This window comes from Heterocephalus glaber, unplaced genomic scaffold (assembly GCF_053883595.1).
Source record: "Heterocephalus glaber isolate CG9 unplaced genomic scaffold, H.glaber_assembly_v1.0 deba00001481, whole genome shotgun sequence".
Classification (NCBI taxonomy): Eukaryota; Metazoa; Chordata; class Mammalia; order Rodentia; family Bathyergidae; genus Heterocephalus; species Heterocephalus glaber.
Window position 1 is genome coordinate 24,256,202 of NW_028258317.1, and position 26,595 is coordinate 24,282,796.

The 26,595-nt window shown below is 35.0% G+C and overlaps 1 protein-coding gene and 1 pseudogene across 16 annotated transcripts in view; both read left to right on the plus strand.

Moving 5' to 3' along the window:
• LOC147825868 (uncharacterized) overlaps positions 1–10,792 on the plus strand; it is a 36,947-nt pseudogene extending 26,155 nt beyond the window's left edge. Inside the window, exon 1 of the transcript XR_015440040.1 lies at positions 1–10,792. This exon is cut by the window's left edge and continues 26,155 nt beyond it. The product of XR_015440040.1 is annotated as an uncharacterized LOC147825868 (transcript).
• Lingo2 (leucine rich repeat and Ig domain containing 2) overlaps positions 1–26,595 on the plus strand; it is a 1,224,968-nt gene that overhangs the window by 1,079,047 nt on the left and 119,326 nt on the right. The window lies entirely within an intron of this gene.

Sequence of the window (26,595 nt, forward strand, 5' to 3'; positions counted from 1 at the left end):
AAACAGAGCATTTCAGTGCTGTGGGCCTTCCAGGGGATTGGATAGTCTATGGCTGTAAGGACGAATCTTTTAGAGCTTTCAATGATACAAACAGCCTACTGCAGCACACGTACCATAGGTTCACCATCACTGGTCTATGATATATATATTTTTTTCTTCAATAGGCCACATGGAGGGTACAACCTTGTCTTCCAGAAGAAATAAGACACTTAATTTCTTTCAAAAATATAATTAGAAAATTTCAGTGCTCAGACATATGGTTAAACTTATAATTCTAATTAGATTGTTATTAAAGTTTTAAAATATGCTATTGGCTTAGATTTGTCCAATTACCTTCTAATTACATCCAAAGTGGATTTTATGCAATTAGTGTCCACCCATGCTCTATTGCTGTCTCTGGAAGAGGCCACTGAGGGTAGACTAGGCTTCCAAGAGACCTTAAACTTAAATGAGGAGACCACTTCTATTGCTTCTTTTAAGAACTTCATAATTATCACCAAGGACATGATTGAATAGAAAGGAGGTGCAATACAGAGAAATCCTTCTTTTCAATATGGTTTCATCTCAAATTCTGTTAATGGAAGACATGAAAATTGAAAGCTAGTCCTAGTTTGTAGTTTATCAAGTGTTTTTAGAATACTCAAGGGAAAAGATCAATATCCAACTTTAAATATATAGGACTTTCCCTATAGGTTACTAAACACATGGCATCTTTGTGATATTATCAGGACAAATTTTTCCAGTCTAAACATATAAACAAAATGAAATGATATTCTCTCCCTCCACCCCACTTTTCATCATGCCATATGTACCTTGATAGATTTTTTTTCTTAGTAAATTTAAACAATTTATTCAAGAGGGCCATAAAAACTGGCTTGCACTGAATTCATTTTGGACTGAATTTATTTTGAGAGATTCTGTCTTGGTGAGGCAGGAGAAGAAACTTACAGAGATAACCTGTCTTTTGTTATTTCCTGTAGCTTGCTAAAATGTAGTTAGCATTCTCTTCAGAAGCTTATCTAGGTAGTCTTTTAATTAAGTTACTCTTCTTGCATTGACAACTTACATATCTCACAGTCATTTTCTTCCCTAAATAAGCTATAACATTATACCAACTTTTGTTAAAATAATTCTGGTTCTTGGGAGATACTTTATGTTAATTATAAATAATATTTTGTTATTTGGTCCTTACAAAAGGTTTCTTGTTCAAATCACGCTTATTGATTAGTGTATGGCAGATCCTGTGCTAGGTGCTTGATCAAAAAAGTATTCGAAAATTCAGAATATGTAATAAATGTGGCAATTGACATAACAAAATTATTTTCCTCAAACATGTACCTTCATTACAAGCTCACAGAAAGTGGCTGTGACTAGATTTCCAATGCTATGTATATTGTAAATGGTTGAATTAAAAAAAAAAAACTCTCTTCTGGAAGAGACACATTTCAATATCTTCCAGAATGTGTGTAGCAGCCTTTGCTTTCTCTGGCTCAGTCTGCCAACACTAATGCTCCCGGCTGAGGGTGTAAAAACGACACTAATGGCAAGGGATTATTTAAGCTAGCAGCACATTGCATTTTCACACTGGAAGCAGAGTCTTTTAAAATGCCATTTTGGGGAACAAAAGGGTTTCTTGAATGTTGAAATCGTGTCATAATGTGTCTGACATTAATATTTAATTGGAAAAAATTAAAAGATTTGGCAAAGGTACCAATGGAGGAAATCTAATGTTCAATGAGGACTTACTATGTGCTAATTGCCACACTAAATACATCCTCCAATGACTTAAATTTCACAATGACCCTAAGATGTTGGTATGCTGAAAGCAGGTTACTTTGCAGTGTCACAGTCTGCCTCACCCAAACACCCATCTTTGTCATTATCAGAACAAAGAAACCTTTGCTTCTTGTCAGAGATTGCCACTAATGCTCCTGGTAATGACCAGGGCTTTTTTTTTTTTTTTTTTTTTCCTACAGAGGTGTCTGCAGCTGTGTGACAAGGAAATGAGTCCTTTCATTCTGGAGGAAAATGCACTGTATAAATTGCTTCTTACATTCCTATCTCTTAGGCAGCAGAGCCTCAGAACTAGTCTAAGAATTCCCTTAAAGCCTGACCCCACTGTACACTGCAGCTAGGGTAACCAGCCCAGAGATAAAGACCCTGCACTTGAGGTCTGACTTCCTGGTTTTAAATCTTATCCTCACTACTTGCTAACTCTGTGGCCCTGGGCAAGTTTCTTAGCCTTTCTTGGCATCTGTTATCCCTGCCACAAAGTGGAAACGTGACACTACTTAACTCATAACATTGCACCAATTAAAAGCCAGAGTACATGTAAGACATACACAGCATAATGTCTGGTACATGACAAAGGCTTAATAAACAGTAATTATATGTCTAAGCACATGTTATAAAATGTTCACCATCATTATAAGATGTGACATTCTTATTATTCACACAAATAAGAAAAGAAACTGCTTGGTTTAGGATATGAAAAGTGCCTTTCCATTTTTTTTCATGTCGGAACTTAACCCCACAGTGAAGGTTCTATTTTTAGGGTTTATCCCTATGTTGTGAACCATATGTTTCTGTCAGTAATTAGAAAACTTACGTCTGAAACGTGCTAGGCCTTCTGTGGACTCCAAGGTGGAGGAAGAGGAGTGGAAGGAGAAGCCATAAGCAGATGAAATACTGATCAAGATGGTAGTTCTAAAGGTAGAACTTGGTTTTAAATTTTGCTTTTTTCACGGTAGCTTGTCAATGGCCAGAATTTAAAGGACATGCAGTCTCAGCTGGGATCTAAATGTATATTCTAAAAGCAGGACTAGTATCTCGCCTAGAATATAACTGAACTTCAAGCTTCATCGATTTTGCAATATATTTACCCTTTAGTTGTACTAAGTTGAGTGCTCATGAGTACATGTGTGTTCTTATCCTTCTACCCCCACATTACCTCCTAAAATCCTATGCAGGAGGTACTGCATGTTCATTTCAGACAAGAAAGCTGATGTGGCAACAAGTTAATTCTCTTACCTAAAGCTAGTTAATGATAGAGACAGGCTTTGAACTGTATTCCCCTCCTAAGATCTGTTCCCTTCAGTTGCTCTCCTGAGCATCCAGGTGACATAAATTATCAATGGATAGCATGGTTATCAAAACAAATACCTAATATTGTGCAACCAAAGAACCCCTTCCACTGGTATTGGAGTCTTATCCTTGCTAGCAATGGAGGAAAATGTGACATATATAAAGTTAGTGGCTGTATCACAAGTTACTTGTGATGAGGTTGGAAATGTGAAACAGTGAGATGCTACTTTCCATAGGATTGTCCCAGGAACTACATAAGGGCCTTCAGAGTACTTGGCTAAGGTGTTGGCAAAGTCAGATTGGGGAGGAGCCATAGAAAAGGACATGCGGTTTAAATACTCTTGGGCTATTTATGGGTCTGAGTGCTAAATGTTGCATATAGGGCTATGTTTTATGATCACTCCTTGAATAGGAATAGATACTGAGTGAATGATGCTTGCAAAATTCTTTTTAAAATCCAAATAAAGAAAATAGTTTAGTTAGGATTATTCTGGTCCCAGAAAAATCTGTCTCCTTTAGAAATACTGTTAAACATCAAACCAAACTATAAAAATTCCTTAAGATAGCAGATATATTGTGAGTGCTGTGGGTATAGCCATTTTCATCCCTATCCTTGCTTTCTAGAATGCACCAATTTCCTTCTAATTAATATTTTATCAGATTGTACTGTAAGGTCCAAAAAGGTCTAGGAAGATATGCACAACACAGTAAAATGACAGCATAATCATTTTTAGTTAATTAAAAAAGGATCCTAATCTTGATGTGACATACAGTGGACAATCACTCGTATTATATGAATTTCCCAAAACATTTGTCCTCTTAACTATTCTTTATTCCTTTTTCACTTTTACTATATCCTAGTCTAATTCCAGATTTTACAAGTACTGTAGTTAATACTCTCAAGAAAAAGTGATCACTATTGATTAATGAACATATCTGATGGCCTTCTCAAGATTATAAATTCATTGGATTTGGTGTGTATGCCCTAAGTGTGGCATCACTATTCATATCTGAGAGAGAAAAACACTTTGAAATGATTAGCTACTTACTGTATGCTAGGTACTATGCTTGGCATTTCATTTCACATGAAGTGTTTTATTTCATTTTTCCAGTGATGAGACCTAACTTGGAACAATAAAATAGGTATTATGGAAATGTCATGTCTGGTTTTCCTTTTGTAATACACAGGACATTTTGGAATGGGGCAGCATCTATGCCAATTGGATAAGGCAATCCCTAACATTCAACCTCTTATGAGAAGGAAGTAGCATTCTTTTACTTATATCCAAGTACTCGGGAAGAGAGTATTTTCACACAAAGAAACGCATCTTATTGACATAGGTTCCCAAGTCACTCAGTAGTACAGCCAAGGGGAAGACTGACCACTTCTAGAAGTATCTATGTGTGGTCTACGGAGTCAGAAAGGCATTCATCCCAAAGCCAAGGATTACAGAAACCCAGTGAGCTTTCCTGGGGCAAGCACTTAGACTGTGTGCCTCAGGGATATCTTTGTGTTCACCAAAACTGGGTCCTGTTCGGGGATCTTGTTTTCCATACAGAACATTTAGCAGTGCATGTGAATCTTGGAGTACAATCCTACTCAAGGAGGTAGGATTGAAAGCTGGGATAATTTTTCAATTTAGTGGGGAAGCAGGCAAGGAAAGAAAGAGTTATAATACTGAAGACTGTGCTAAGACAGAGGTAAACACCAGTGCCCAGGGAGCATCAAAGTACATCTGTGGAGGGGGCGATAAATGATCAGTATGAATCAGAGATGATGTCAGGAAGACAACAGGAACCCACAAATATAAGCTGTATGAGACAGCACACATTGTGTCTAGAATTTCAGCATTGTTTTTTCTAAGAAAGGGGAAAATATAAGACATAAAAATCCAGAATAACAAAAAGACATTCAGAAGAGGAAGAAGGAAGGAAGGGAGGGAGGAGGAGAGATAGAGACAGAGAGAGAAAGAGAGAAAATTGCCCTATTGACTGGGGTATTTCTCATTGCGAAATGGAGAATAAAACTTACCTTACTAAATAAGTAATTAAAAAACAAGGCTTTTGAAAGCCTAGTTTAAAGATTTAAAGGTTCAATTATTGGTCCATTTATCTACTTCCATTTTCAAAATATCTCATTGAAAATCTCTACCCAAATGTTATGCCCATGATTTATCACCATAGTACACACTCACAGCTTTGTAAGAATGAAAATTTTCTATTAAGATGTATCTCATTTCCATACTAAGACTGCTTTGAGACTTCACTCTTACTCAGACATTATATAAACATAGTGAAAGTTTTATACTAAGTTTGGACACAGGCTGGATGTCGTACCTGTGCCGATATCACATGGTTTCATTACCAATTTAAAATAAGTTCTTTTGGAATCAATAATTGAAAATAACAGCCCTAAAGTTTTTTCTGTCTTAAAAAGGTTTCAGAAGATAACTTTTCTGTTTTATTAACCATTAATGATCTTCAAACACAAAGATGACATAGGAGCAGCCCATCCTACTTCTGGCAGGAGGGTATACCTCAACAAAGTAAAATTATTAAAACATAGTGTGAGAGAAGGTGCCAAACATAAATAGCAGATCTAATTAAAATTTTAATGGTCAAGCAGTCCAATGTGTAATCAGAAAGTAGTACTTTAATTGATACTTGACTCCTGTCAAATTCTACTTGCATGGAAATAATAAAGCCATTTCCTGAGGGTTTCTTTTTTTCATTTATATTGATTCTGTACTGAATGTATACACTTGTATTGCATGAAAAGAAAAAACTCTTCTTACTTAGAAAAAATACTGCCACCATTCAAAGAGTCTATTTTTTTCTATACTCAACACCATTTTCATGCATTACCTTATTTAGTCCTTACAACACCTTGAAAATATAGGGAATGCATTCTCCATTGTAAAAACGAGGAAACTGATGTTCAGCTCCATTAAGCAACTCACCTAAGACCACGCAGCAGCCAAACACCAAGGCTGAGATTTAAAACAGCTGTCTCTATGTACATAGTTCATTCTCTATCCAAAATGCCACAAAATCTCTCTAGATTTTTGTATTTGGTGCTTTTTTTCTCTCTGTAATTTCTTTTTGAGGATTTCTCAATGGTGGTTAAGAAGTTATTCCAAAATAATTTTGTGTTAACTAGATATAAATGAAATGTGAATGGGAAAAATAATCCTTTAGGGTTATGAATCTTTAAAAAAAAGGCTATTTTGCTTCTCTTCCCCTCTGGGGACATTTGGCAGTGTCCAGAGAAATTTTTGATCTCACAACTGTGAGCCTGCTATTGCATCTAGTGAGTAGAGGCCAGAGATGCTGCTAAACATCCTACAGTACCATGAATAGACCACACAACAAAGAATTATCAAGCCCAAATTATCAGTGGCACTGATTTTGAGAAATTCTGCTTTGTAGTATTGTTCAAAATTAGTGAATCTACTGGGAAGGAAGTTCTGGACTGGAATTAATGAAAGTGCAACCTGTCTTCTGATCCAGCCTGGCTGCCTCTGCCACACATATTCTATTCTATTTGCTGTCATCCAATTACTGATGCCTTTTCTATTAATAAGTCCAAAGCTTTCCTGTTCTCTTCATTAAAGCTGAATGTACTTGTACCTGTTGTCATATTTTTTTATTAACACTACAGTCTTGTTGAAATTTAAGTATGAACACTGTACAACTCATTACAGTCATAGTGTGTCATTCAGCAAATATTGATTATGTGCTATATGCCATACTCTGGTTTTTAGAAATGCAATGGTAGCAGTTAAAGATGGGATCCCACCATGCATATACTCTCATGAGGGAGAGGTAAACTGTAAAGAAATAAACAAGATCACTATCACATGGTGATGCTTGCTTTGAAAAAAAGGCAAATAGGATGTTCTGACAGTAATGGGAGAGCCCTTATTGGGATAAATAAGGTGAGAAGAAATGATAAGAAGAAAATAATTACTTAAAAATGTAGGAGCAGAGAGTCTTAGACAAAGTGATAAAAATAAAATCTTGTTTTGAAAGCTGGAATGTGTTTGGAATATTTGAAGGGAAGCCAGTATGGTTTGGTTGTAGTGAATAAGCGAGATAATCGGAGAACAGGCCTGACCAGACAGAGGGGGGCTCATATGCCATGGTATAAAATTAGATACTTTTTTTATTGCAAATGAAAAGTCACTAAAGGATGTTAAACAAGGACATGTGAAAATCTGATGTGTACTTTGAAAGATAACTTTGGCTTTGGGGAATGTCCTATGGGGAGTATAAGTGAGATCAGAGAGTCAGATGAAAAAACTTTTGAAATAATGGGAGATGTTGGTGACTTAGACCATGACATAACAATGGATATGGACAAATGGGTCACAATTAGGAATTATTTTGGAGGTAGAGCTAACAGGCTTGATGATCAGCAGGATATAAGGCAAAGGTAGATATCAAAAGTGATGCCTAGGTTTTTCACCTCAGCAACTGACTAACAAATGATGCTAATTACTGAGAGGTAGCATATGGAGAACTGAATGGATAGAAGGAAATATCATATGCTCAAAACTGAAGCCGTGTTATGTCTGACATGGCATTCAAGTGAAGATGTCAAGTATGCAGGATAAGTGCATCTGGGCATGATGGAGAAAAATCAAAGAGATGTAAATGCAGAGCAGTCATCATGAAAATGACATCTGAAACCCGAAATAAAAGGGAATAGACCATAGTGCCAGGTTAATGTGTGGTGACCAAGTCCTGTCTGGGATCTTTTGGGTGTGAAATTAGAATTAGAATTGTTGTTTTTCATCATCACCTCCTTACATTTAATATATTCTTCTAAAACCACAATGTTTTTACCTACTAAGTTGTTAAATGTTACTCAACAACTTGACCTTGCATTCTATTATATTTTAATTATCTATATTAAATTTCATCTTAATAAATTCATTTTCTGAAAAAATTATTCTGCTATAAAATATAATACTATTATTTCCAGTTTCTTATCACCTGAAAATTTAACAAATATGTCTTCACCTAAGACTTAATAAATGGATCAGAAGAGAACCAAGGACCTGAAGTGCTTTTTCATATTTCTCTAAGACTCTCCCACTTGCTAACCATTGTATTTCTTTTTGGGTACCGTGAGTTATGCAACCACCAAAATCCATATATTCATCCTTAACTCCATTTTTTTACAGTCCATTTAGCTGAAATATGCTGTCACTCTGTAAGATTTTACTGATGGGAGAATATAAAGGTTTTGCTCTAAAATTGAGTAAGTTCAGTATGACATAAATTATTATTATATATATGCCAGCTCCTAGGATCACCGTTATTTTTCCAATTGCTCACGATGTTTTAATAGTTGATTTTAAAATGAGATTTAGAAGTGCCTTTTGGTTCTCTGAGGTGTTTTTGTTTTGTTTCATTTTGTTTTTTATAAATCAGGATACTGTCACTTGGCTTCAGTAAACTCTCAGTGATGGGTGTCTCTTACCAGCTTGACCATCCTATTGGCGCAGATCAGGGACTCCACATAGGGGTTATATTCTTTCTTTTTTACCAGCACTTTTTCAGGCAAAAACCATATTTTTGTTATATTTGTTAAACTTTAAGTTTCAAAAAAGATACTTTTAACTACCTCTTCTTAACCTTTACGTATGTGATAGATAACAACTCCATTATTCTCTAGGGTTGAGGGCTAACCAGACCTGTTCTTTTCCTTCAAAGGAGAAATACAGCAGGTCCATTTTTGGGTGTGCGGGTAAACAGTGATCAGACTCATGACCTTGCACTTGCAAGGCAGACGCAGTGCCACTGAGCTAAATCCCCAGCCCAGCAGGTCCATTTTGTTGAAGTAAAGTAGCTGGAAATTGGGCATGAGGCAAGAGATTATGATCAGATTAAGGATCTGTCCTTCCTGCCTGCCTCCTTCCCTTCTTTCCTCCCCCTCCCCTTTCTTTTTCTCTCCACATTTTTTTTCTCCATTTTTCCCTTCCCTCCTCTCTCCCTCCTTTATTTGCAATCTTATCAAAGAATAAAGTAAACCTTCCAAGAGTCTCAGGTAACATTGGAATGGGTTTTAGTTTTTTTGTTTTTCATTTCTTCTACTTAATTTAGCTACATTTTAATGGAAATATTCTATTGTGATTATTAAATTGCACACCTGTTGTTGTGATTGTCTTTATACTCTAAGAGTTTTTGTTTCTTCTCTTTGAGGTAAAGTAAGGAAATGGCTTTGACTCTTTTAATTAGATGGGAAAATGGCTTCCTAGAATGTAGAAAAACTTGACAAATACTTTAAGTGAATGAATGAATCTATATGTGAAGAAGTATAGCTAATAAAATGTACCAAATAAACAAAATGTGTGTATAGATAATCAGTTCACAAGCTAACATTTATTCCTTACTATAGGATAGTATACAAAATGAAATACATGTTAGTAAGACTCACTAAGTAGATGAAAATATTTTTTCATGTATAATATCCTTGGAAATGATTTATCATATTCAAATTACTCTCTTTAGTGTACCTTACTCAAATTTCATTTCTTAATGAACACTGTGAAGTTTTTATCTGTGGGCAGAATACTCATTCATTCTAGAAGAAAGCAGTAAATGTATATCATTTAGTGAGAACACATGATGTTGATGCAATAACTGCCAGTATTCTTATGATTGCATGCTTCTTTTTCCAGGTATATATTCACATTGTCAAAATTTTTTTGTCATAGAACCACCTATTATAGTTTTAGTTGGAGTAGAAACTTCTCATCTATGCAAATTTTATTATATTGTGTCACAAATATTAATGAAAAGTATTTCTGTATAGTACAGCAACTATACAATCCCATTTCCACTTTCATTATACAATTTCCATTGTCTTTTGTTGGAGGAAAAGAAAAAACATTGAAAGAACAGACCTTTCAGTGTTAGAATTTCAAAGATGAATACCTTGGTTTGTTCTTTAAGTGTAGCAAGAGTATAATAGCTCAACTACAAAGAATAAGCAGTGTTTGACAGGTAACTTTTTAATAGCAATTGTTGAATCTAGAAGACAATGGAATGGATCTTTAGTATGATCCAAAGCTAAGTGTCAATCTAACATTTTAAACTCAATTAAACTATGTTTTCAAGAAGTGAGCTTAAATAAATTAAATTGAAGAAAAGTACCAAAACAAAGTTTGCCAATAAAAGGTGTTTACTTTTAAAATATAATTTTAAAAGAAATAATTGATATCAGAAAAAAGTCTGAGATGAAGAAAAGAAAGTAAGCAAAGAAAATATCAGGTATGTGTTGGTAGATTTAAACCAATTTCATTTTTAAAATAAACATAAAAATGTTGAATTTATAGGACTAAAGCTGAAGAAAAAACAAAAGGAAGCTTGAGGTAAAATGTCAAATAGCCATGCAAGGTAAACAAGCAGGAGATCAAAGTTAAAGTGCTCTAAGATCTTTTTACTCTTTGAAAGGAGGTTAAATATACTGATGAATTTGAGAATTTATTAAGTATGCATGATTACACTTCAATGGTATCAGTTAACAGAGTGGAACTGGCATATATAAATACCAACCCAAGAGGTGAAAAAAATGAGAAAAAAATATGATCAATTTCCAGTTAAAAATTTATTATTTCCAGTTAAAATCCCAATATAGTTCTAAAATGTTTATATAAAACAAAGGATCAGGAAAAGTTAATTCATGAATAAAATGTGAGATTCAGTGTGGTATCATATATTACAAATTTATTTTAAAAAACAATTAAGACTTGCCACACTGATGAAACAATAGTCAAACTGATCTTAGAATAATATGCAGACATAATATTGCAGATCACTGGGGAAAAGATGAGCCATTTAGTAGGCATTCTGGAACAACTGATGACCTGTATGAAAAAAAAATGAACATATTTGACTGCTTTAAAATTATAAACTATTCATCAAAGATGTTTTAAAAATGAAATCAGCCTCAAATTGTAGAAAATATTTCAACATAACCAAAGCAGAATTTCTTCAAGTCAGTGTGAAAAGATAAGCTACCAAAAAGAAAAAAAAATAAGTAGGCTTTTCACAAAATATAAAACTCAACAGACTAATAAACACATGAAACAACAGTCTCATTTTTAGTACAAGAAATGCAAAATTTTTGATTTACATTTAACTTATTTTAAGGATGCATGAAAACCCAAAAATTGTGCATAATAACGGGGTACCATAAAATGTTTTGATTTATACATTGTGTAATATTCAAATCAAGGTGAACATATCTATTTCTTCAAACATTTATCTTTTATTCATGGTAAAAACTTTCACACACTTCTAGCTTTTTGAAATGTATGGTCAATTATTATCTATAGTCACTCTGTTGTGCAATAATAGACACTGAAACTTCCTCCTCTTGACTCACTGTAACTTAGTGCCCATGGTACAACTTTTCCTATCCCTCCCCAGTCTTTTTTTCCAGCTTTTGGTAATCACCATTCTGATCTTAACTTCAAAGAAATCAACATTTTTAGATTTCACGTATGTATGAGGTCATGCCATATTTGTCCATACTGGCTTACTTAGCTCGACAAAATGATCTCCAGTTCTGTCCATGTTGTTGTAAATGATAGAATTTCATTCATTTTATGGCTGAATAGTATTTCACTGTAAATATGTACCATATTTTTTATCCATTCATCATTTGTTGGAGGAAGTATAAATTAACATTAGTGAGATATTGTTTTATATGTGCCATATTAGAAAAAATGTAAAGTAAGATATTAACAATTCTTGGTGGGGCTGTAGAGAAAAGAGCTTTCTTAAATTTGTGCTACCTAAGTAAAATTAGTGCATTACAGTTGTAATGTTTATTAAAGTCAACAATGTTAAACTTTCTCACTAAAATTGGCTCTTAAATTGGTTGATAAAAAGTCAATATTTGCACACAGCTATCATTAATTGGTGAATGTGCCTGGCCTTGGGTACTAATCTATCCAAGCTTTACTTCATCTGCCAGTTAAGATAACTGGACTTGAATCAACTGACTTTTAAGAGTTTTTCTGCAGTAAGTCCCTATGTCCCACTTTTGTATGGAACATGAATGCCCCATTCCCTAACCAAGAGCATACATTACCAGCTGTGGTATACTGGAAGAGAGACACCAAGTCTCTCATAGCAGAGCCCCCAGTTCCTTGTGAAGTACCTGGCATATGGTAGCTAGTCTAATAGAGGTCTATGGAATAAAGAACTCTGACTTTCTATGCTAATCAATGTTGGGCATGCTAAAATCTCACCATATACTAGAAGTCAATGTAAAACAAGTTGCATGATTTTACAAAGTAGCCATTGTAGAGATTTTTGATATTAAAGTATCAAGAAGGCTCATCACCTCTAAAATCCACATTTTTACATTTTATTTTCTCTAGAATCAAGGTGAGTCATGCAGTAGGTGCCACCTTTTTCAACAGTTGTTTGCAAGACAGCAGTTGTGATGCAGTTGTCATTGCTTGACTGTACGCAAATTTAGTTATACTTCCTGGAGGCATGGCGTAACTAGATGAGAGAATTCCATTGATGCATCAATAAATAAATCTTTTAAAGGAAGAAGGTGAATCCTACTTGTCCTTTCTGAAAAGTTCCCATTGACACATTCTGATATACTAAAGACAACACAACCTCAAACCTTGTAAATGGATGCCAGTAGTTTAGAAGAATACACTAGATATTATAGTAAAGTATCCTTTAAAAAACTTGATAAAAATATTTTTTAGTAGTTACAAAGAAAAGATTGATTGGAAAAACTCAAAGATTAGGAAAGCTGAGTAGAAAAATGATTCAGAAGAGTTGAACTCTACATATGAATAGACTTTAAGATAACCTTAACCAATTTATGGGATGGATATATATATATGTAGTTTTTCTTTTCTATCAATGGTCTAGTCTCTGAAGCTATGAAGACTTAATTCCCATACTTTAATTGTACTTGTAGAAACTGTGAACCAGGAGAGGGCAGCAGAGAACTAATCTAAAAGAACTATGTTTCATTTTTGTTTCAACAATATATTGGACACTTCTCAGTTTATGAAGCTCCTTCATATATGTTAAACTCATAATATTCCTACTGCAGAGCTGGGTAAGCCAGTTATTTCCAATCTTCAGTTAACAGAGAAAGAAACACCCTTGAGAGATTAAGTGGCTAGTTTAAAGGGGCCTAGCTAATGAGGGTAGGGGGTCCTGATTAGAACCAGGGAGAAGAATTGGACTTTGCAGTGTCCTTCTCCATCAAATGCTGTAGACCTCAGAGAGGCCTCACAGGTGCTCAGGAATAGTATCAGAGGGTGTAGAGGTCTGCTGGATGTACTATCTAGTTGGTGTCTCCTGAGGTCTAGGTCAGCTAAAGTTAGAACCAAGGCATCCAGTGAAGACATCCTGAATTACTAGGCAGAGGTGAACTAAGAAGTCAAGCCAAGACCAAAAAAAGCTCTAAGTATATATCAAGCCAGTCTATGACCACTAGAAAGCAGAAGACAGACATAAACAGTAGAGAACTGGTGCAGAGAAGAGACTTAAAATGGCATGTTGTATTAGTGTGTCTGAGAACACTATGAGTACTGATTATGTCTCTGGTCCTGTCTTTTTGTCTCTATAAGTGAACCCAGCCATGGATATATTGATAAACAGAATAACTCCTCCCCCTTTGATAATAATGTCTGAGCAATACTGGGGTATTTTATACTGGTGAAGGTTCAGATGAAATGAACAAATGATATTTTCTGTCTTCCTTACTTCCTAGCCAAAAAACAAGTGTCTGCTTCATTTACCAAGTAGTTATATCTTAAAAGCTCAAGATAGAAAATAAAATAATTTGAAGTCCTACTGGGAAGGCATATGATTCTTCATGCCAAAGAAATTGCACTAAAACTAACAGATGTAGTGTAGGTGAAGTATTTTGTCAAGATTCATTTCTATATTGAGTATTCACTTTACCAACTAAGCTGTGCAGTGAGGATTTTGAAAGTTCTGGTTTCTGCTGAATCTCAGAGATGGAGAATGTTCTGAAACAAACAAATATAAACTCTACTTAATATTCCCCTGCATGACCACCTCTTAAGAAAATCCCTGAAGAGGAAGGTTGAAAGGTACGCCGGAAGCTGTGTCTTCTTAGAGAAGATAGGTCTCAGAATACAGAATAGAAGTAGAATTTCCAGGCTTTGCTCACACTGTGTGTAAAACATCAGTTGTACAATATTATGCAAGTCCTTCTCCAAGAAAACACTCAAATAGGAAACTAAGAGTCAGTATTATTATTTATTTAGAATAAATTATGCTTTATGCTAGGTTACTAGAGAAGAGGGCATTTGCAATGAAGTACTTACATATAGGAGGAGGATGAAGATAGGACTTTGTTCTATCAAAATCTGTGCTTGGGGGCAACCTACTTTCCAGTGCCCCTTCAGTCTCTCTTAGACAGAAGCTATCTTTCTCTCAATAAATTTTCCTACTCTTAAAAATATCTGTGCTTGAACAAATCCAGTATATGTACATTTTCCTAAAGGCTTGTCCAGCATATAATGGGATACAATATATTGAGAGCTAAATGGTTCCAACTCATGTGGCCATCTATTAATGGTCTATGGCTACTTCAGTTTTCATTCTGGGAAAACAAACATAATTCACAAATATATATATATATATATATATATATATATTCATATCTACATTTAGAGTTATTACCAGAATGAAGAGAATTAAGCACAGAAAATGGTAACGCTTTCAACTCAGACAGATCTGGATTAATATAAGGTTTTTTTCACTTATTTAATGGCTAATTTGGCACATGGTACACAATATTTTTGGTCCCTAATTTCCTCGTCTATCAAATAGAGGTAAAATGCCTACCTAATAGTATTTTAAGGGCTCTTGTTACAAATAAGAATGTGATAAAAGTTAGCTTGAGTGATTATAAATGTGTAAATTTAAAAGCCTGTACAGAAAAAGCCAAAAAGTACAAATATTTCAGAAACACTAAAGAGATTACACAACCAATGTGATGATCAGTGGGATAGCTTGAATAAGTACTAAGAGTGGCAGAGAGATTGGAAAAACACTAACAGTTGAAAATATAGAGGTAGCATTGTAGCAGTTTCTATATTAAAAGGACATAAAGAGAAATGAGAAAGAATATATCCTACTATATGTTAATACATGAACATTGTAAATATGACTGAAAACTTGGCTGGCAATAGTTGTTGAGAGCTTAGGGCCCTCACTTGAAATTGATAATTCAGAGATAATAAACTCCCCAACATCAAAATACCAATAAGCAGAAATATCTGCCTTCCAGATTTTTCAATGTCCTTTATAAGTAAATCCCAGGCAGCATCAGTCTTACTTGATTCCATAAGATACCTTTCATACTCACTTTGTGAACTGTGACTCTGAGTCCACTGCAGTTTTATCTATGAATTTCCTCACCTGAATTTGAACATTACCAAGTGAATGGGCTTTCCTTGGCACTTCCTGAAGGTAACCTATTGACAGTCAAGAAATTCTATAACAAGAAATGCCTTAGGACATAGTAAAAAATGGCAGATGAACATGAAAAACCACCCCTACTTCTCTGATATATTTCAGAAAAATTCATTCTGGTCTGTGGGCATACAACACTATTACATAATAACAAGTTTTAAGATTGGTTACAATAATTTGTTATTTCTAATATTTAAAGTATTTAAATTTGCAAATGATTTGCATTTTATATAAATTAGAAATAGATTAGGACTTGCATAATTATCTCTTATGTCAGTGTCACTTCCTTGAGTTTGTATATGTAGATGGATAAGTCATCTTCAGATTGAAAATAATGTTGGACAGTTAAATAATGTAATTGTGTGTGTGTGTGTGTGTGTGTGTGTGCGTGTGTGTTTGAGAGAGAGAGAGAGAGAAAGATTTGGCAGTGTCTGTTTCTTGATTTTTGGCATAGATCACGTGGCTATATATAAGTTTTAAATTCAGATGAAATTGATAGTCAAAAAGATTAAACAGGAAAATGAAACCTAATTTGTTGCAACCATATCTAAGGCAAATAACCTCAATTAACTTCAGGGACAATTTCTTCTTCATCATGACTCAATTTCTAGTAGATTCATAGACTGGGATCAAGGGGGATGAAGGATATATTTAGTTGTACTTATAAAATAACTCGTAGTAAAGCACCTGAAGAGAATAATCTTAATTTAGTTGGAGGGATTTGGGGCATTTCTCTAGGTTCCAGTGGTCAGAGTGTTAGAGTACTCTGACATTTAAGAGAATAGAGTTAAAACATTAACTTCTTTATCCTAAGTATGCTGCTCTGCCCTGCCTGACTCATCTGTTATTACTATGTTTGAGCTGGCTTCATCCACTGCCCTTTCTCTCTTGCATCTCCTTGCAGTACACTACCATACTCAACAGCAATTGCTGGAAGAGCTTTCGTTTTTATGTGGCCATTTGGCAGTTAAAAAAAACTATTAAATTGCCTTCACTAGGAATCTCCACAGATGGGATTCCCACTGGGAACAGCAAGCACCCTATAGAAGTGGGGAAACCTCCTAACTTGGATCTCACTGTCCACTGCATGAGCTTGACATCAGGCTCCCTGGGCACTAAATGCTGCTACTCTTTCAGTATGCTCCTCAATGTGCAGAGAATACATTCTCTCACCAGAAAATCTGGTGAGATTGAAGGGCTAGAAACTCTGAGAGCTAAAATTCCATTTTGGAGCAGTTATAAGAAAGGCATTCAGAAAGAATATCAAAACCTGAGCCATGGGTTGAATACAGAAACATTCACTAGGCTAAGTGCTGCTGAAATAAATATAAGAAAATAGAAGGATTTGTTGATATCCTTTCTCTACTACAAGAATAGTTCTGTTTGGTTTTTAGGTTAAAAGCATTAGCCAAAAGGCCAAGGATTTAGCTCAGTGGTTCCGCCGTCTGCCTCGCAAGCGCAAGGACCCAAGTTCGATCCCCGGTACCAAAACAAAAAGCATTAGCCAGTTTACTCTTCCCACAATAGCTCTCCCTTAGACATACTTTGAGCTTTCCTCTCCCCTCCTTCAGGAGACCATTCCTAGTAGATCTGTGCTTAAAGTTATCTATTGCTAACTCAATATATATATTGAAAAATGAATATATGCCAGTATCTAGTCTAATCCCTGGGAAGAATGACAGTTTAATGAACTGTACAATCTCTTTTTTTTTTCCTATGCTTCCATCATTTCACCTATCCTCCAAACATAGGCTCAACAATTCCCTCTGAGGGCTGGGGATTTAGCTCAGTGGTGCCATGCCTGCTTTGCAACCACAAGGTCCTGAGTTCGATCCCCAGTGCTGAAAAAAGAAAAAAAAAAAAAGAACTCCCTCTGAAGACTGTTGATTTTTTTTGTACCAAAAACAAATCTGTATTTTCCTTAAAATTCTGTCATATTTTCTTGCTTTCACTGCTCAGATGGCACTTTTGTCTACTACTCCTCTGTACTGTAGGGTTTTGTGTACAGCTCCTTCCAGATTGTATGTTTCTGGAGAGTAAAAGGGCTAGAATGTGAGCTTTAAAGAGGCAGTGTGACTCTGTGACTTTCTTTCATTGTTATCTCCACACTAACTACAGTAGGCACATAGTATACCTTAAAGTTTGCATAAATGAATTAACAAGTATATATATATATATATATCCTTCACAACACCTTGTTATGTTGTATAGAGTATTGAATTTAAACTTAATCATTCTAGATTTAAAATCAAGGTAAAAAATTGACTTTATATCTTTGAGATTTGGATTCCCATGTAAGATGAAAATAAGAATTTCTATTTATTATGGGGAATTTATTGAAGGTCCGTTAAGTATGACATATATGAGGAAAACCCCTTTATTACTGCTAAATATATAAACATTATTACAACTAAGTAATTAATTATTGCTATTTAGTGACTGAAGGTATATTTATTGACTTCATGATGGTACTTGGAGATCGGGCTTTTGAGAGGTAAATGAGGTTAGATGAGGTCATGAGGGTGGGTCTTTTTGATGATATTAGTGCCCTTATAACAAGAGACAGCAGAGAGTTTGCTCTTTCTCTCCCTTTATATACTCAGATAGGTCATGTGAGCACACAGAAAGATGGTGGTTTCCCACAAACCAAGATAAGATGCCTGCAAATGAAACATTCTTTGCCAGCACTTTGTTCTTAGATTTCCCATGCTCCAGAACTCTAAGAATAAGTATCTGCTATTTAATCTACCTAGGCAATGGTATTTTCTTATGGCAGCCTTAGCTGACTAAAACAGCATGTATGAATGAATAGGAAAAAAATGTGCTTCTATAAAGTCTGAGAAATTTTGGAATTCAATGAAGAGGTTAACACAAGCTCCAGAGTGGACAGGAGCCTTCAGTCATTCCAGAGAACTAGTCAGTGTTTAAAAGTATTATGATGCAAGATTGCCGAGCAGAGGTCAGCAGTAGAGTGCTTGCCTAACATGCACAGGCCCTGAGCTCAATCCCCAGCAACAGGGACAAAACAAAAGGACCATGGGTAAAATTACAGAATAGAATTAAATGCAAAATGAGAAAAAAAAAGATTGCAGAGTATATTTCCTAAGCTCAGCTTTACTTCTAAATTCAGGACAAAATAGAAAGAATTCAACTATATATTAAGAGACTAAAGTTTCAGTTGGTGCCAATGGCAATACACTTTATGATCCTCTATTCCCTTATCTAAAAGGATTAGAATGCCCAACATATCTATCTCCCAGTAGAAATGTGATCAAATTAAATTTATGTATAGACAATTTGCAAATTATTATATGTCAATAAAATTAAGATTTTATAAGTGGTAGAATGCCATTAAAGACTCATAGTTTGCACTGCATCCTTTATTTCTGATAATTAATTTCCTTACCAAGATTTGTTTGTGACCTAGAAGCTTTAAGCATCCTGGGATTTATTGCAAGTATCGATATTTTAATTTACACAGAAGCCAGTCAGCCATGTTTTATAGGAAAGAAACTATTCCCACAGAGATTAGGTAACTTTTCCAGGGCCATACAGATTACAGATGCCACAGCTAGGTTTCCAACACATGTTCAGTAGCTTCAGATATGGAACTTTTTCCACTGAAGGCAAAGACTTGAGCTTTCTGATATTCAGATATAATTGTTTTCTTTTCAGTCATACCCAGTTTACCTTATCACATTTAATCCAATAAAGATCATATTAGAAAGTTTATGAACTTTAAATTTTAATTTAGCTTTTAGTAATATGTTTTGGTAAATTTATAATATTCCTATTGCAATTATTTTCAAGATGCAATTTAACATCAGGCCCCTTGTTAATTTTTAATGAGTCCCTTGTTAAGATTAGCAGAACACTCATATGGTTGATATTTAATCTTTTTAAATCATATATTATAAACAAATCTTTTGTGCCTGTAAATATCAAAAAGTATGTTATTCATAGTTTAAAATTTGAACACTGGCATAAAATAAAAGTTCATGTTCCATATCTGTAGTTGTTACTTATTAAACAAATAACAAGATGAGTAGAGTGGCCTAGATTATATTTAAATCTCTGGAGAAAGGATGATGATTAGGTGTGGAATTTTAAAATAGACTTTTGAATATAGCCTATAGCTAGGCATATGGTAGAAGTTAAGAAGAAATTTCTTCACTAAGAACCATTATTCTGAAGAATAGTAAGAATAGCAACAAAGACATTAATGACCTCAGAGAACATGAATAACACATTTTTGCTCAGATTATATTGACAGCATAGCCTGACTTCCAGGGATTTAAGGCAAATTGAGCATTCAGAGAACAGATGGTTTCTTAAAGATCTCTTCTACATTTTAAAGATCTTCTTAAGTCAGTCTTGGAGGAAGAACGGAAGATATTTCTTCCTGGAGTGATAATACCTTTTCCTCTTCTTCAATTTTATCACTCAATGCCAGTTTAATAAGGGAAGACTAAGCCCAGGACTCTTGAGTCTAGTGTGGAAGGGGACATGGTTCATTTCTCAGGAGCATTCCTATTCTCCTAGCTAAGGTTTCCGCCTAGGAAACCCCAAAGGGGCTGAGGTCATGATACAATTTCAGGAGCACATGAAGCCCAACTGAGAAGCTTTTCCTCTAAGCATGAGATCATGGCCTCATACTGTGATTGCCATGGTGCTACCCCTGAACATTTATTTAAATAATCATGCCAAGCAGGCAAATAAAAGCCAGGATTTAAGTGTTTCTTTTCTATATGAAAGATAACCAACCACTGATATTTCCCAAACTTTGTACTCTTCTTTTGATCACAGATACATTGTATGATTTCTGACCACTGATCTGAAAATCAAAATCATGGAGAAAAATCAGTCTTTTCCCAGGGTACACAGTTAACAGGTTTCATTGACTTCAAAGTTAGATAAATTAAGGAAACAAGCTACTGGGTCTGCCACACTGAAAACCTCAGGGCTTTGAACAAGTTAGACTGCTGTATCTTTATCAGGATACACAGAAATAGCCACAAATGAAACTCCTTTGGCTTATTTTCTGGTATGTTGTTAAGATATATACGATGAACATTATTTGCTTGAGCTCATAATGCATGTGCATACATACAACTGAGTCAAGCTTGTTTCCTATACTTATGATACATTGAATGCTACTGTTTATTTGGTGAGCTGCTGACATAATTTTATCATCATCAGTAACAATTACTGAAACCTTTACATGAAGACAATGGAAGGTAGTAATGAACTATTTACTGGTGAGAACACTATGTATGGCTTACCAATATTATTGTAGCCAACTCCTGGCCAACTCCATCTTCTGGAAGACTCAGAAAGTTTCACCTATTCAGTAGCCATATATTTAATCTATTTTATACTTATAGAAGAGAAGCATTTTTAAAAGTAATAAAGATGTATATATTTTATTACCTTTTAAAGTATGTGTTTTAAGTAGTCAAAAAGATAATAAAGATCTAACCAGTCTATCAAATGTAAATGATTGCCCTTTACCATACAACTTTTAATTGTATGCTTTTTGATAACTGCTGCCCCTGACCTCACATTCACAGTAGCCTCTTTTTTGGTCACTTACAGATCTACTGAACAATTAGAGAAGAACCTGCACTGTACCAGGCATATTTCTAGAGGCTGGGAATATAGCAATGAACAAAACACTTACAAAGCTCATCAGAATACTGAAGAAAAATGCAGTTATTAAAATTGATCTTGAGACACTGATTGTTTTACTTTTTAATTGGAAACCAGAAGAAAATAAGTTTTCTTTCTCTCAAAAGCACTTTAAGCAAACCCCACCTACAATTTAGGCTGTGCATCACATCCAAATGGGATTATGATAGGTTCTACAGAGCAATCAGATAGAAGCAAGCATATCTTGCCCTCAAGTAGCAGGTGCAGAAATTCTGCATGGAGTTTTCTAAGACTTTTTCTAGGATTCCATAATCTTTTAATGCCTTAGCATATTTAATACATTCATGAAATCCTGTGTGTTTTCAAGGCATAATTCTTTAGGGATTCATCATTTCCACTTGCCAGTGCTGTGCCTAGCAAGACCTGATGCAAAAATCATTTCCCCAACATGCCAACTGGCAAAGGCATCAGTTTAGGTTTTGTTCAGGCAAACAGATTAGCCCTCTAAGGGTTAATTAGGAAGCTAGCCCCTTTCAGGGGCTGGAATTGTTTACTTCAATCGTTTTCATGCAAACTGCCATGTTTCACTTGGGTACTAATTGTGCCTGATGGACCCATTATTTTGTAATCAGAGCAGTTCCTTGGCGAGCTCCCTGGGGGTTAATTAAATGGATGAGGTAGTGCCCCGGATATTACTAGCAGACAGGACCACTTGAATTTTTCACCAACCATATTGGAGAAAGTCCCATTACTATGAACACTTGGGTTTCTCATCATCAGCGGGACCTTTCACTGTTGGAGTTTATTAGGTTACTGTACCAAGACAAACCCGGCTAATCCATCAGTGTTGTCCTGCTTGGCTTGGCTCTGTTTCCACTCAGAGAAGACGTGTGCCTGAGGACTCTGGAAATCCATTCTACACATAGGGATCCCTGTTTACTGCAGAAGATGATTCCTGCCCCGGGTTAAATGTGTATACCTCATGGAAATGTGGAAATGTTGGTGCCTTCAACCCGAAGGCACTTAAAAGCTAGGAAAGCGGCAATCTACCCTGAAACACACTGTTCTAAACACAGCAAGAGACCACAATGATTGGTAAGGCAATTAGACATTTCTCTGCTGTTGTTATGCCACTGCTGCTTCTGATGGAGGCTGACCTTGTAATCGCCAATTCTTTCCCCCTTGCTCCCTTTTCTCCTCCCTACTGAATTTCTAGCCTGAGATTCTTTGTGTAACATGATCACACATTAGTTTGTCTTATGCTATCAGTTTGTTTTTAGTTTGCAACAAGCCCACTGGGAGAGAGACAACCAGGACAGAGTATTGTGTATTGAGGCATGAATGAGGAGAATGATAAATTCTAGAGCTCAAAAAACTAAGCCCTTCTGTACTGGGGACAATCAGGAAGAAGAGCAAAGCAGGAGAGACCTACATACCTGTTATGGTGGAGAAATTTTGTTGCATGTAGAAGTATCTGAACTATAATCATAGGTAACTTAAGAAAATGGCCTCAGAATAATATAAATCATTTTTATGGAGTTAGCTCCCGCAAACTCTTTTTAACTGAAGTACTATGGTTGTTTTAGAGTGAAAAACCTCATATCTGATGGAGAGAGCACACAACGGAATGCAAAGGCCTAGATTCAATTTTCACTTTGTCCACGTATGAGTTGTGTGCTTTGGGGCAATTCACCTTAACTCTCTGTATCTCAATCACCTTATCTTTAAAATGGGAATAATACAGATTACTTTCTGCCATAAGGTTGTTATATTTAAAAAGCGTAGTATCTGTCATAACATTCCATGACTCAATTAATATTATCAGAATCAAAGATAAACTGGATGAAAAACATTTTGTGAGACATCAAGCATTTACAATCATGTGTGAGAAAAAAGCAAAATAAATTGTGGTGATGGATGATATTTTACTCTTCTGTTTCTGAATATTCAAACAAAACAGTGGGAATTGTTCCTAGCTATGTTCAATGACTTCTGGATTTTTCCAGAAACTAATCTTCTACTGAAATCTTTTTGCCTTGTTTCTGTTATTTCTTTTTGTCAAAGTGAAGTTGATACATCCTTGTGAAGCCATGTAAATTTTTTTTAATGAAGGGTAAGGAATAAATATGGTAATAAAAATAAATTATTTATATGAAGTGCCCAAAGTAGGGGAAATCTATAGAAGTAGAAAGTAGATTAATGTGACTGTATAGAGGAGGGAGTGGGTGGGGATGTGGAAGAAGAGTGACAATGAATTTTTGGAGGAACTGATGAAAATAAGATAAGGATTATGCAATTAGAATATACTCAAACCCCAAAATACACATTTTAAATAGAGAGATGGCATTATATGTGAGCTGCATATTAACAAAGCTATTATTCAAAAAAGTACAATTTCTAATTATACTCCATATGGGTATGTGTTTGCATGTGCATGTGCACACACATGTGTTTCTGTGTGTTTGTGGTAGAGAATGAAGTGACACTGGGTAGATGTTGATGTTCTGAATGGAAATGCTTACTCTCTTATGAAGTGTTCTAATGGGAAAAGAGGAAGAAAACATACATTTCCAAAAAAAAAGGTAGTCATCAATCTCATAGCATCCTAAAGTAATATTGTGAAGAGTGCAGCCCATGGGAATCTGGTGAAGAGTGTTGGCATTGGCTCTGATTCTGAAGCCATTTGCATAGCTCTCCTCCCTCTTCTAGTCAGGTTCTTTTATCTGTATATTTATGTCATACTTATATATTTATGTCATACTTAAATATTGAGACTCCATCAAGCCTGTTCCTCTGAAAGTTCAGACAAAATGTTAATTGTAAGGACCATCAGGCAGTGAGACAGAATACCTTTCATGTGCCAGAGAACCATCCCAATTATTCTCACTTGAATGAATGAAATAAATAAATATATATATATAAATATATATATATATATACATTTAATGGAATAATGATGCCAAGCACTGTGAAAAAATACTTTTTATTGCTCCTCTTATTTCATTTCAATTCTTTTTTTTTCCATTAAGTTTATTGGTACATTTTAGGCATAAAATGCAGTTACATTCATCATTGGGATCTTGTACCTTTACAAGATGTATCTTGGTTCTTATTGTTTTCCCCTTCCCCTGCCCTCCCTTCACCCCCTCCACCCTTCCCTATTTGCAAAGACTTTGCTTCCATCTTTTTTCTTTTCTCATATTTTTTCTTTTCCCTTCTTTCCTTTCCCCTACCTCACACCACTTCCCCTACTCCTTTAGACCTTTTCTTCCTATTACACAATATCAATTATACATTTTTAATTACAATATCAAAATTTAGAGGACATTACCACAGATTTTACAGAATTTAAAAGGATGTAGAAAGCATATTACCAAAATCTTTTTGGAAATAAATTTGACAACTTCTAAGAAGTACCTTGGAAGACAAATTAATAAAACTGACTCTGGAGGAAATACAAAATTTGAATAGCACCTATGGAAGAAAGTATATTCCTAGCTTGAAAACTTACCTATATGACAACAACAGGCTCATATACATTTTAAATGATAAATTATATCAAACATTTAAAGCAGGAGAAAGAAGGAAGACTTCTCCCCTCATTTTAAGAAATCAACACTGTGCTAATACTAAAACTGGATAAAGATAATAGAAGAAAAAAGTTTGAACATAGATAGAAATTTGTTTAACAAAACAAACTATTAGAAGTCAGATCTGGCAGTATGTAGAAAGTGGTTTTATTACAGGAATGGCACTGTTGGCTCAGCATTGGAAGATCCACCCCCATAAGTTATCATTTTAACAGAGGAAAGGAAAAAGCCATATGATCCTGTCAGTAGTTGCAGAAAAAGTATTGGACTAAATTCTACAGCTGCTCATGGTAAAAGCTATCAGGAGACTAGAGGTAGAACAGAACCTTCTCAACAGATAAGCCATGTACTCAATACTTCCAGCAAAAATGCCTTGTGAATGCCTTATATATGAATGGAAAAGATACAATGCTTTCTTCTTAAGGTGGGGAACAAGGACAGATATACCTACTCTTCATCTGTCCATTAAACTTTGAAACATAGGCCCAATCCAAAATAGTCTGGCAATAAAAAGACAAAATTAGTATATGATTGGCAAGGTAGAAGTAAAATCTTTATATGTAGATCAAATGATCATCTCCAGAGAAAATACTAAGAAATCTCTAGGAGCCCCTAGAACTTGCATTTGAATTTAGCAGGATTAGAAAACACAAGGTACATATAAAAATTCAGGTCTGTGTATACTTGCTATAAATGAAGAATTGGATATTGAAATTTAAAAGTTATGTAGGAGTACAAATGACCTAGAAAAAGAAAAAGAAAAAAAAACAGTGTTGGAAGACATTTATTATCGAATTTTAAGATTTCTTTTAAAGCTATAGTAATCAAGGCAGTATTGGTGCAAGGAAAGACATATAGATCAATGGAATAAAACAGAGAATCTAGAAAAAGAATCACACATATATGGTCCACTGAGTTTTGAAAGATTATTTAACATTAACATTTTATAGAACATAAACTCAATTCAAGAGCAGAAGAAAAGATAGTGTTTTCAGCAAATGGTACTAGAACACCTGGTATCCTTATGCAAAAAATTACCCTCAACCCTTTATTTCCATACATAAAAATAACTTGAAAGGATCTATGAACCTAAATAGGAAGGACTAAAACTATAAAATTTTAAGAAGAAATTATAAGGGAAAATGTTCATGAATTTAGGGTAGGCAAGAATTTCCTAGGATACAAAAAACATGATGTATAAAAGAAAGAAATTGATAAATGAGATTCCATCAAAATTTAGAACTTTAAATGACATCGTTGCCAGGGATTTAGCTCAGCGGTTTTGCCACCTGCTGTGCAAGTTCAAGGACCCAAGTTTTATCCCTGGTACCAAAAAAAAAAAAGTTATACATGACATTGTTAAAAAATGAAAAGTAGTCCTTAAGCAGACTGTATTTATAATACATATAACCTAAGACCAGAATATATAAAGAACATTTACAGCTCATTAATAGACAACCCAATTAAAAGGTTGACACAAGAAGATGATAAATAGCCACTACAGATATGTTTCGACTTGTCATTGTCATGACTTTTTCTTTCCGTTGGATTCTCCCCCTTTGCATTTAATTTCCTGTCAGGACCAACGGATTCATTCTGCTGTGCTTCCTGGAGTTAATCATGTCTTACACTATGGGCACAATCTCTGCTGTTATCTGAAAAATTATTTCTGATTTCATTTTTTCCAGATCCTCTTCTGTTGCCAGTAAAGGGAGTCCAGGTGGTTGAGTATCAGAGTGTTCCATCCCATTTCCCTTTGAGTTTGCTT